General features: G+C 53.8%; 1 pseudogene; it reads right to left on the bottom strand.

Annotated features, from left to right (window-relative positions):
* The window catches only part of LOC134949966 (transcription factor SPT20 homolog), a 52,012-nt pseudogene that overhangs the window by 1,062 nt on the left and 38,736 nt on the right, over positions 1-12,214 (bottom strand).

Genomic DNA, 12,214 nt, shown 5'->3' on the forward strand with positions numbered 1-12,214 from the left:
GCTGCTGCTGCGTCCTGGTCCTGCTGCTGCTGCTGCTCCTGGTCCTTGCTGCTGCTCCTGGTCCTGCTGCTGCTGCTCCTGGTCCTGCTGCTGCTGCTCCTGCTTGGCTGCTGCTGCTGCTCTGGTCCTGCTGCTGCTGCTCTGGTCCTGCTGCTGCTGCTCTGGTCCTGCTGCTGCTGCTCCTGGTCCCTGCTGCTGCTGCTCCTGGTCCTGCTGCTGCTGCTGCCTGGTCCTGCTGCTGCTGCTGCTCCTGGTCCTGCTGCTGCTCCTGGCTGCTGCTGCTGCTCCTGGTCCTGCTGCTGCTGCTGTCCTGCTGCTGCTGCTGCTCTGGTGCTGCTGCTGCTGCTGCTCCTGGTCCTGCTGCTGCTGCTCCTGGTCCTGCTGGCTGCTGCTCCTGGTCCTGCTGCTGCTGCTGCTCCTGGTCCTGCTGCTGCTCCTGGTCCTGCTGCTGCTGCTCCTGGTCCTGCTGCTGCTGCTCCTGGTCCTGCTGCTGCTGCCTGCTCCTGCTGCTGCTGCTGCTCCTGTCCTGCTGCTGCTGCTCCTGGTCCTGCTGCTGCTGCTCCTGGTCTGCTGCTGCTCCTGGTCCTGCTGCTGCTGCTGCTCTGGTCCTGCTGCTGCTGCTCCTGTCTGCTGCTTCTGCTGCTCCTGGTCCTGCTGCTGCTGCTCTGCTGCTGCTGCTGCTGCTGCCTGTCCTGCTGCTCCTGGTCCTGCTGCTCCTGGTCTGCTGCTCTGCTCCTGCTCTGCTGCTCCTGGTCCTGCTGCTGCTGCTGCTCCTGGTCCTGCTGCTGCTGCCTGCCTGCTGCTCCTGCTGCTGCTGCTGCCTGCTCCTGCTGCTGCTGCTCCTGGTCCTGCTGGCTGCTGCTCCTGGTCCTGCTGCTGCTGCTCCTGCTGCTGCTGCTCTGTCCTGCTGCTGCTGCTGCTCCTGGTCCTGCTGCTGCTGCTCCTGGTCCTGCTGCTGCTGCTCCTGGTCCTGCTGCTGCTGCTGCTCCTGGTCCCTGCTGCTGCTCCTGGTCCTGCTTGCTGCTGCTCCTGTCCTGCTGCTGCTCCTGGTCTGCTGCTGCTGCTCCTGGTCTGCTGCTGCTGGTCCTGTGCTGCTGCTGCTGCTCCTGGTCCTGCTGCTGCTGCTGCTCCTGGTCCTGCTGCTGCTCCTGGTCCTGCTGCTGCTGCTCCTGGTCCTGCTGCTGCTGCTCCTGCTGCTGCTGCTGCTCCTGGTCCTGCTGCTGCTGCTGCTCCTGGTCTGCTGCTGCTGCTCCTGGCTGCTGCTGCTCCTGGTCCTGCTGCTGCTGCTGCTCCTGGTCCTGCTGCTGCTGCTCCTGGTCCTGCTGCTGCTGCTGCCTGGTCCTGCTGCTGCTGCTCTGGTCCTGCTGTGCTGCTGCTCTGGTCCTGCTGCTGCTGCTGCCTGCTGCCTGCTCCTGTCCTGCTGCTGCTGCTCCTGGTCCTGCTGCTGCTGCCTGCTGCTGCTCCTGGTCCTGCTGCTGCTCTGCTCCTGGTCCTGCTGCTGCTGCTCCTGCTGCTGCTGCTGCCTGCTGCTGCTGCTCCTGGTCCTGCTGCTGCTGCTCCTGGTCCTGCTGCTGCTGCTCCTGTCTGCTGCTGCTGCTGCTCCTGGTCCCTGCTGCTGCTGCTCCTGGTCCTGCTGCTGCTGCTGCTCCTGGTCCTGCTGCTGCTGCTCCTGGTCCTGCTGCTGCTGCTCCTGGTCCTGCTGCTGCTGCTGCTCCTGGTCCTGCTGCTGCTGCTCCTGGTCCTGCTGCTGCTGCTGCTCTGGTCCTGCTGCTGCTGCTCCTGGTCCTGCTGCTGCTGCTCCCTGGTCCCTGCTGCTGCTGCTCCTGGTCCTGCTGCTGCTGCTGCTCCTGGTCCTGCTGCTGCTGCTGCTCCTGGTCTGCTGCTGCTCCTGTCCTGTGCTGCTGCTCTGGTCCTGCTGCTGCTGCTGTCCTTGCTGCTGCTGCCTGCCTCCTGGTCTGCTGCTGCTGCTCCTGGCCTGCTGCTGCTGCTCCTGCCTGCTGCTGCTCCTGGTCCTGCTGCTGCTGCTGCTCCTGGTCCTGCTGCTGCTGCTCCTGGTCCTGCTGCTGCTGCTGCTCCTGGTCCTGCTGCTGCTGCTCCTGGTCCTGCTGCTGCTGCTGCTCCTGGTCCTGCTGCTGCTGCTCCTGGTCTGCTGCTGCTGCTCCTGGTCCTGCTGCTGCTGCTCCTGGTCCTGCTGCTGCTCCTGGTCCTGCTGCTGCTGCTCCTGGTCTGCTGCTGCTGCTCTGTCCTGCTGCTGCTGCTCCTGGTCCTGCTGCTGCTGCTCCTGGTGCTGCTGCTGCTGCTGCTCCTGGTCCTGCTGCTCCTGGTCCTGCTGCTGCTGCTCCTGCTGCTGCTGCTCTGGTCCTGCTGCTGCTGCTCCTGGTGCTGCTGCTGCTGCTGCTCCTGGTCCCTGTTGCTGCTGCTGCTCCTGGTCCTGCTGCTGCTGCTCCTGCTGCTGCTGCTGTCCTGTCCTGCTGCTGCTCCTGGTCCTGCTGCTGCTGCTCCTGGTCCTGCTGCTGCTGCTGCTCCTGCTGCTGCTGCTCCTGGTCCTGCTGCTGCTGCTGCTCCTGTCCTGCTGCTGCTGCTCCTGGTCCTGCTGCTGCTGCTCCTGGTCCTGCTGCTGCTGCTCCTGGTCCTGCTGCTGCTGCTGCTCCTGGTCCTGCTGCTGCTGCTGCTCCTGGTGCTGCTGCTGCTGCTGCTGCCTGGTCCTGCTGCTCCTGGTCCTGCTGCTGCTGCTCCTGCTGCTGCCTGGTCCTGCTGCTGCTGCTCCTGGTGCTGCTGCTGCTGCTGCTCCTGGTCCTTGCTGCTGCTGCTCCTGGTCCTGCTGCTGCTGCTCCTGCTGCTGCTGCTGCTCCTGGTCCTGCTGCTGCTCCTGGTCCTGCTGCTGCTGCTCCTGGTCCTGCTGCTGCTGCTCCTGCTGCTGCTGCTCCTGGTCCTGCTGCTGCTGCTGCTCCTGGTCCTGCTGCTGCTGCTCCTGGTCCTGCTGCTGCTGCTCCTGGTCCTGCTGCTGCTGCTCCAGGTCCTGCTGCTGCTGCTGCTCCTGGTCCTGCTGCTGCTCCTGGTCCTGCTGCTGCTGCTCCTGCTGCTGCTGCTCCTGGTCCTGCTGCTGCTGCTGCTCCTGGTCCTGCTGCTGCTGCTCCTGGTCCTGCTGCTGCTGCTGCTCCTGGTCCTGCTGCTGCTCCTGGTCCTGCTGCTGCTGCTCCTGGTCCTGCTGCTGCTGCTCCTGCTGCTGCTGCTGCTCCTGGTCCTGCTGCTGCTGCTGCTCCTGGTCCTGCTGCTGCTGCTCCTGCTGCTGCTGCTCCTGGTCCTGCTGCTGCTGCTCCTGGTCCTGCTGCTGCTGCTCCTGGTCCTGCTGCTGCTGCTCCTGGTCCTGCTGCTGCTGCTCCTGGTCCTGCTGCTGCTGCTGCTCCTGGTCCTGCTGCTGCTGCTCCTGGTCCTGCTGCTGCTGCTCCTGCTGCTGCTGCTGCTCCTGGTCCTGCTGCTGCTGCTGCTCCTGGTCCTGCTGCTGCTGCTCCTGCTGCTGCTGCTGCTGCTGCTCCTGGTCCTGCTGCTGCTGCTCCTGGTCCTGCTGCTGCTGCTCCTGCTGCTGCTGCTGCTGCTCCTGGTCCTGCTGCTGCTGCTCCTGGTCCTGCTGCTGCTGCTCCTGGTCCTGCTGCTGCTGCTGCTCCTGGTCCTGCTGCTGCTGCTCCTGGTCCTGCTGCTGCTGCTGCTCCTGGTCCTGCTGCTGCTGCTCCTGCTGCTGCTGCTGCTGCTGCTCCTGGTCCTGCTGCTGCTGCTCCTGGTCCTGCTGCTGCTGCTGCTCCTGGTCCTGCTGCTGCTGCTCCTGGTCCTGCTGCTGCTGCTGCTCCTGGTCCTGCTGCTGCTGCTCCTGGTCCTGCTGCTGCTGCTGCTCCTGCTGCTGCTCCTGCTGCTCCTGGTCCTGCTGCTGCTGCTCCTGGTCCTGCTGCTGCTGCTGCTCCTGGTCCTGCTGCTGCTGCTGCTCCTGCTGCTGCTGCTGCTCCTGGTCCTGCTGCTGCTGCTGCTCCTGGTCCTGCTGCTGCTGCTCCTGCTGCTGCTGCTCCTGGTCCTGCTGCTGCTGCTGCTCCTGGTCCTGCTGCTGCTGCTCCTGGTCCTGCTGCTGCTGCTGCTCCTGGTCCTGCTGCTGCTGCTCCTGGTCCTGCTGCTGCTGCTGCTCCTGGTCCTGCTGCTGCTGCTCCTGGTCCTGCTGCTGCTGCTGCTCCTGCTGCTGCTCCTGCTGCTGCTGCTCCTGGTCCTGCTGCTGCTGCTCCTGGTCCTGCTGCTGCTGCTGCTCCTGGTCCTGCTGCTGCTGCTGCTCCTGCTGCTGCTGCTGCTCCTGGTCCTGCTGCTGCTGCTGCTCCTGGTCCTGCTGCTGCTGCTCCTGGTCCTGCTGCTGCTGCTGCTCCTGCTGCTGCTCCTGCTGCTGCTGCTCCTGGTCCTGCTGCTGCTGCTCCTGGTCCTGCTGCTGCTGCTGCTCCTGGTCCTGCTGCTGCTGCTGCTCCTGCTGCTGCTGCTGCTGCTCCTGGTCCTGCTGCTGCTGCTCCTGGTCCTGCTGCTGCTGCTCCTGGTGCTGCTGCTGCTGCTCCTGCTCCTGCTGCTCCTGGTCCTGCTGCTGCTGCTCCTGGTCCTGCTCCTGGTCCTGCTGCTCCTGGTCCTGCTCCTGGTCCTGCTCCTGCTGCTGCTGCTGCTCCTGGTCCTGCTGCTGCTGCTCCTGGTCCTGCTGCTGCTGCCTTTGCCCTGGTAGCTTTCCTGGCCAGAGCTCGTCGCAAGCTGCCTTCATCCGGATCTAGGTAGGCCCTCAGTGAGGCCCCTCTCAGCATTATCTGTTGTGTTTCACTGTATTCTCTGAGTGTAATTATTGTGTCCTACTGTAGTCTGTTAGTGTAGTATTTGCGTGTTACTGTATTCTCCTAGGGTAGGTGTTGTGTTCTCCGTAGTCTCTATGTGTAGTATTTGCGTGTTACTGTATTCTCCTAGGGTAGGTGTTGTGTTCTCCGTAGTCTCTATGTGTAGTAATTGCGTGTTACTGTATTCTCCTAGGGTAGGTGTTGTGTTCTCCGTAGTCTCTATGTGTAGTAATTGCGTGTTACTGTATTCTCCTAGGGTAGGTGTTGTGTTCTCCGTAGTCTCTATGTGTAGTATTTGCGTGTTACTGTATTCTCCTAGGGTAGGTGTTGTGTTCTCCGTAGTCTCTTAGTGTAGTAATTGCGTGTTACTGTATTCTCCTAGGGTAGGTGTTGTGTTCTCCGTAGTCTCTATGTGTAGTAATTGCGTGTTACTGTATTCTCCTAGGGTAGGTGTTGTGTTCTCCGTAGTCTCTATGTGTAGTATTTGCGTGTTACTGTATTCTCCTAGGGTAGGTGTTGTGTTCTCCGTAGTCTCTATGTGTAGTAATTGCGTGTTACTGTATTCTCCTAGGGTAGGTGTTGTGTTCTCCGTAGTCTCTATGTGTAGTATTTGCGTGTTACTGTATTCTCCTAGGGTAGGTGTTGTGTTCTCCGTAGTCTCTATGTGTAGTAATTGCGTGTTACTGTATTCTCCTAGGGTAGGTGTTGTGTTCTCCGTAGTCTCTATGTGTAGTAATTGCGTGTTACTGTATTCTCCTAGGGTAGGTGTTGTGTTCTCCGTAGTCTCTTAGTGTAGTAATTGCGTGTTACTGTATTCTCCTAGGGTAGGTGTTGTGTTCTCCGTAGTCTCTATGTGTAGTAATTGCGTGTTACTGTATTCTCCTAGGGTAGGTGTTGTGTTCTCCGTAGTCTCTATGTGTAGTATTTGCGTGTTACTGTATTCTCCTAGGGTAGGTGTTGTGTTCTCCGTAGTCTCTTAGTGTAGTAATTGCGTGTTACTGTATTCTCCTAGGGTAGGTGTTGTGTTCTCCGTAGTCTCTATGTGTAGTAATTGCGTGTTACTGTATTCTCCTAGGGTAGGTGTTGTGTTCTCCGTAGTCTCTTAGTGTAGTAATTGCGTGTTACTGTATTCTCCTAGGGTAGGTGTTGTGTTCTCCGTAGTCTCTATGTGTAGTATTTGCGTGTTACTGTATTCTCCTAGGGTAGGTGTTGTGTTCTCCGTAGTCTCTTAGTGTAGTAATTGCGTGTTACTGTATTCTCCTAGGGTAGGTGTTGTGTTCTCCGTAGTCTCTATGTGTAGTATTTGCGTGTTACTGTATTCTCCTAGGGTAGGTGTTGTGTTCTCCGTAGTCTCTATGTGTAGTATTTGCGTGTTACTGTATTCTCCTAGGGTAGGTGTTGTGTTCTCCGTAGTCTCTATGTGTAGTAATTGCGTGTTACTGTATTCTCCTAGGGTAGGTGTTGTGTTCTCCGTAGTCTCTATGTGTAGTATTTGCGTGTTACTGTATTCTCCTAGGGTAGGTGTTGTGTTCTCCGTAGTCTCTATGTGTAGTAATTGCGTGTTACTGTATTCTCCTAGGGTAGGTGTTGTGTTCTCCGTAGTCTCTATGTGTAGTAATTGCGTGTTACTGTATTCTCCTAGGGTAGGTGTTGTGTTCTCCGTAGTCTCTATGTGTAGTATTTGCGTGTTACTGTATTCTCCTAGGGTAGGTGTTGTGTTCTCCGTAGTCTCTATGTGTAGTAATTGCGTGTTACTGTATTCTCCTAGGGTAGGTGTTGTGTTCTCCGTAGTCTCTATGTGTAGTAATTGCGTGTTACTGTATTCTCCTAGGGTAGGTGTTGTGTTCTCTGTAGTCTCTTAGTGTAGTAATTGCGTGTTACTGTATTCTCCTAGGGTAGGTGTTGTGTTCTCCGTAGTCTCTATGTGTAGTAATTGCGTGTTACTGTATTCTCCTAGGGTAGGTGTTGTGTTCTCCGTAGTCTCTATGTGTAGTATTTGCGTGTTACTGTATTCTCCTAGGGTAGGTGTTGTGTTCTCCGTAGTCTCTTAGTGTAGTAATTGCGTGTTACTGTATTCTCCTAGGGTAGGTGTTGTGTTCTCCGTAGTCTCTATGTGTAGTAATTGCGTGTTACTGTATTCTCCTAGGGTAGGTGTTGTGTTCTCCGTAGTCTCTTAGTGTAGTAATTGCGTGTTACTGTATTCTCCTAGGGTAGGTGTTGTGTTCTCCGTAGTCTCTATGTGTAGTATTTGCGTGTTACTGTATTCTCCTAGGGTAGGTGTTGTGTTCTCCGTAGTCTCTTAGTGTAGTAATTGCGTGTTACTGTATTCTCCTAGGGTAGGTGTTGTGTTCTCCGTAGTCTCTATGTGTAGTATTTGCGTGTTACTGTATTCTCCTAGGGTAGGTGTTGTGTTCTCCGTAGTCTCTATGTGTAGTATTTGCGTGTTACTGTATTCTCCTAGGGTAGGTGTTGTGTTCTCCGTAGTCTCTATGTGTAGTAATTGCGTGTTACTGTATTCTCCTAGGGTAGGTGTTGTGTTCTCCGTAGTCTCTTAGTGTAGTAATTGCGTGTTACTGTATTCTCCTAGGGTAGGTGTTGTGTTCTCCGTAGTCTCTATGTGTAGTAATTGCGTGTTACTGTATTCTCCTAGGGTAGGTGTTGTGTTCTCCGTAGTCTCTATGTGTAGTATTTGCGTGTTACTGTATTCTCCTAGGGTAGGTGTTGTGTTCTCCGTAGTCTCTATGTGTAGTAATTGCGTGTTACTGTATTCTCCTAGGGTAGGTGTTGTGTTCTCCGTAGTCTCTATGTGTAGTATTTGCGTGTTACTGTATTCTCCTAGGGTAGGTGTTGTGTTCTCCGTAGTCTCTATGTGTAGTAATTGCGTGTTACTGTATTCTCCTAGGGTAGGTGTTGTGTTCTCCGTAGTCTCTTAGTGTAGTAATTGCGTGTTACTGTATTCTCCTAGGGTAGGTGTTGTGTTCTCCGTAGTCTCTATGTGTAGTAATTGCGTGTTACTGTATTCTCCTAGGGTAGGTGTTGTGTTCTCCGTAGTCTCTATGTGTAGTATTTGCGTGTTACTGTATTCTCCTAGGGTAGGTGTTGTGTTCTCCGTAGTCTCTTAGTGTAGTAATTGCGTGTTACTGTATTCTCCTAGGGTAGGTGTTGTGTTCTCCGTAGTCTCTATGTGTAGTAATTGCGTGTTACTGTATTCTCCTAGGGTAGGTGTTGTGTTCTCCGTAGTCTCTTAGTGTAGTAATTGCGTGTTACTGTATTCTCCTAGGGTAGGTGTTGTGTTCTCCGTAGTCTCTATGTGTAGTATTTGCGTGTTACTGTATTCTCCTAGGGTAGGTGTTGTGTTCTCCGTAGTCTCTATGTGTAGTAATTGCGTGTTACTGTATTCTCCTAGGGTAGGTGTTGTGTTCTCCGTAGTCTCTTAGTGTAGTAATTGCGTGTTACTGTATTCTCCTAGGGTAGGTGTTGTGTTCTCCGTAGTCTCTATGTGTAGTAATTGCGTGTTACTGTATTCTCCTAGGGTAGGTGTTGTGTTCTCCGTAGTCTCTATGTGTAGTATTTGCGTGTTATTGTATTCTCCTAGGGTAGGTGTTGTGTTCTCCGTAGTCTCTATGTGTAGTAATTGCGTGTTACTGTATTCTCCTAGGGTAGGTGTTGTGTTCTCCGTAGTCTCTATGTGTAGTAATTGCGTGTTACTGTATTCTCCTAGGGTAGGTGTTGTGTTCTCCGTAGTCTCTATGTGTAGTAATTGCGTGTTACTGTATTCTCCTAGGGTAGGTGTTGTGTTCTCCGTAGTCTCTATGTGTAGTATTTGCGTGTTACTGTATTCTCCTAGGGTACGTGTTGTGTTCTCCGTAGTCTCTATGTGTAGTAATTGCGTGTTACTGTATTCTCCTAGGGTAGGTGTTGTGTTCTCCGTAGTCTCATAGGCTTAAAGTGTTGTGTCACTGTTTATTTTTGTATGGTACTTCCGGTGCGCATAGCGTTCTGCAGTCCCGCCCACGCGCATCACTCCCGGTCAGGTTCCCCCCGCATGTAGGTAGTTAGCTGTGCGAGTTCCGGTCAGGGGTTTAGTGCTGCTTGCTCAGGCCCGGCCCCGTGCGTCGCCCCCCCCCCCCCCCCACCTGTGGCGTTGTTTCTTGCGCATTTCCATCCTACGTATCAGGAGAGTGATCGCTCGTCACGCAAGCGGACAAGATCGAGTCGGGTGAGCCAATCGGTGTTCCGTGTGTGTGTGTTACGTAAGTTTGTCACTCCATTCCCCCACCCCTTCCCTTGGTTGTGGGCGTTTCCGTCCAGGGTCGCACCGGGTGCTTTTGCACCTCACGGGCACCCAGTCTGAGGCCACAAGTGCCAATGATGACCCATCATTGAGCCCGCCTGGGGGTATTCCGCCTTCCCTCCTCTCTGTCTGTGTGTATACAGGTTCTGTTTCCTTGACAGGAGTCATCCAGGACCCGCAGCCACTCCCGTCTAGTGAACCAGAGTCACCCCCGAGGAGAACACGGAGTATTCCAAGCGGAGCAGAGAGACCGCCCTCGGTAAGTGTACCAACCCCGGACCCTTGCGCGGCCCCCTCTCACAGTAGCACGGGTCGCAGCCTAGTCAGGCTCCCGTCTGCGACCCGTGCTACAGGTGGAAAAGGGGTATTAATCCCCTGCTGTAATGACTTAATCCCCTGCTGTATTGTTCTCTCTTATTGTATTGCAGCTGAGAACAATAGATGAAAGTCTTATGCTAATAAACCTTGGTGCACCTAGGTGCAGCAGAGAAGCCAAGATAATCGTGGCTCCATCTGTATTTCTCCCTATCATCTGAGGACTGTCACCGCATCATGAACGATGAGATTGAAAAAAATAACACCTAAATTCACCTAGACTTTCTTTTAAAATCAGAATGAAAAATCATGTTCACATCACTATCCTTTGATGCTGTAAATTAAAAAGAGAAAATAAAAAGTTCCCATATGTTTTATAGTATTTTAAAACTCTCATGTGGATGAGTCCCCGGACATTAACTGTTTTTGGTTGTTTTAAGGTTGCATTTCTTATTCCTTTCTGCATGGATACAAACAAACAATTCTTTTGTTTCTCCTTTCTATATTCCGTGCCTTTATACTTTCATATTGTATCAACTTTCTTTACAGAATAGAAACAATGGCCCTCATTCCGAGTTGTTCGCTCGGTAAAAATCTTCGCATCGCAGCGATTTTCCGCTTAATGCGCATGCGCAATGTCCGCACTGCGACTGCGCCAAGTAAATTTGCTATGCACTTAGTAATTTTACTCACGGCTTTTTCATCGTTCTGGCGATCGTAATGTGATTGACAGGAAATGGGTGTTACTGGGCAGAAACAGGCCGTTTTATGGGCGTGTGGGAAAAAACGCTACCGTTTCCGGAAAAAACGCAGGAGTGGCCGGAGAAACGGAGGAGTGTCTGGGCGAACGCTGGGAGTGTTTGTGACGTCAAACAAGGAACGACAAGCACTGAACTGATCGCAGATGCCGAGTAAGTCTGAAGCTACTCAGAAACTGCTACGAGGTGTGTAATCGCAATATTGCGAATACTTCGTTCGCAATTTGAAGATGCTAAGATTCACTCCCAGTAGGCGGCGGCTTAGCGTGAGCAACTCTGCTAAAATCGCCTTGCGAGCGAACAGCTCGGAATGACCTCCAATGTTACTTGTTTTTTTTCTTTGCTTTGATACAAAGACTTCTTTATCTTCTCCCAGTCTGAGTTAGATGAGATAGAGGTAGTTTTGTCAATACCTGCTGAAGAATACAAATGCCAGGAACTAACGACCTTGAACTTCGTGTCAGTTGCAAAACTACCGAGTGTGTCCTTAAAAGTCCAATAGCCACTTATCACTGTCCCAGCAAATTATTTACTTCATTGTCTATGTGGCACACATCACCTGCAGTTAAATTAACATTTTATCCTTTGCCTTCCTCGCTGATGAAAGTGCAGCGTTTTGTCTCTGATGGTGAGAACACCAATTAATTTACTTTTACAACCACGCTTATCTTCCATGGAAAAAAAAAAGAACACTCTCAAGAGGCCGCGGTAACTTGTACATCAAGTCTAATTCTCCTGCTGATCTGATTAAGTAACCTAATATGTGTCCTGGCTTCACTTTGCAGACCTTAATATTGGCAAATGCTCCCAGAATGAAGAACTGGTATAAAATCTCATTATAATTATGTGTGTCAAATCAGCAGTGTATTAGTTGTATATTGAATATCTTTCCTGTATTGTTGCATTGTCATCAATGTGAATTCATGTTACACAACTGCAAAATGTTGCTATACAAGGAAATGTACTGTAACTGGTGCATTACATAAATGAATTGGATTAAAGGGACAAGCAAGGGGCCTCCTGATTCAGACCTGACCGCAGGTGCGCTGCAGCACACAGACTCCCAATCATGTGCACAGAACGGGCCTTGCAATCACGCCCATACTGAGGCAGTGTGGAGGGAGGCCGGGGCAGGCCTGCATTCCCAGAAATGGGTGCGGGTTGCCCCCATTTTCTGGGAAGGGAGAGTCCAGGGTCTGCATGTTACCAGTAGCGGATCTTGCTACGGGCAAGCAGGATTTTTGCCCGGGGCACCGCCTTCCAAAGGGCGCCGCCGCCGTGGCAAGATCCGCTACTGGTGGTGCCCCCCGGTACTGTGCGGTGATGTACAATGCGTGATGATGGCATCACGCACCGCATGGCATTGTGGGGCCGGCACATAGACACTATGGGTCATAATTGACCTCTAGTGTCTATGCTGTGCTATGGGAGAGACGTCATGACGTCTCTCCCATAGATCCAGGTAGCGGCGCCGGCGGCCGGAGACGAAGGACAGCGGCGGTCGGGAAACAGGAGTGGGGATGGTGAGTATTTTTTAATTAATTTCATATATTTTTTTTTTTTTTGGTGATCAGCGCTACAGGGGGCACAGTATTGGGGGGACAGTATAGGGGGCACAGTACAGGGGACACAGAACTGGGGGCACAACTGCTGAGGGCACAGCTACGGGGGGCATAACTGACCACGCCCATTCTCTGAAGCCACGCCCCTATTTTTTCGTCCTGGGCGCCACAAGGCCTAGATCCGGCCCTGCATGTTACCATGCAGACATCTTTGGGCTCGCAGCCAGGGACAAATGCAGGATTTAGCCGGGGGGGGGGGGGGGGGGGGGAGGGGGTTTTCCATATATATGTATGTATTTGTGCATGTGTGTGTATAACTGTATAAATTCAGCTCATCAAGGGGGTTTTTCAGGTACTCGGAAACTCTCCCTGTGTGCGCCACTGCTTGCAGCCCCCGCTTCTGTCAGTCAGCTGAGCAAGCTGGAGTTTACTCAGCTGGTCATC

The sequence above is a fragment of the Pseudophryne corroboree genome, chromosome 8, assembly GCF_028390025.1.
Source record: "Pseudophryne corroboree isolate aPseCor3 chromosome 8, aPseCor3.hap2, whole genome shotgun sequence".
In the NCBI taxonomy this organism is placed as follows: Eukaryota; Metazoa; Chordata; class Amphibia; order Anura; family Myobatrachidae; genus Pseudophryne; species Pseudophryne corroboree.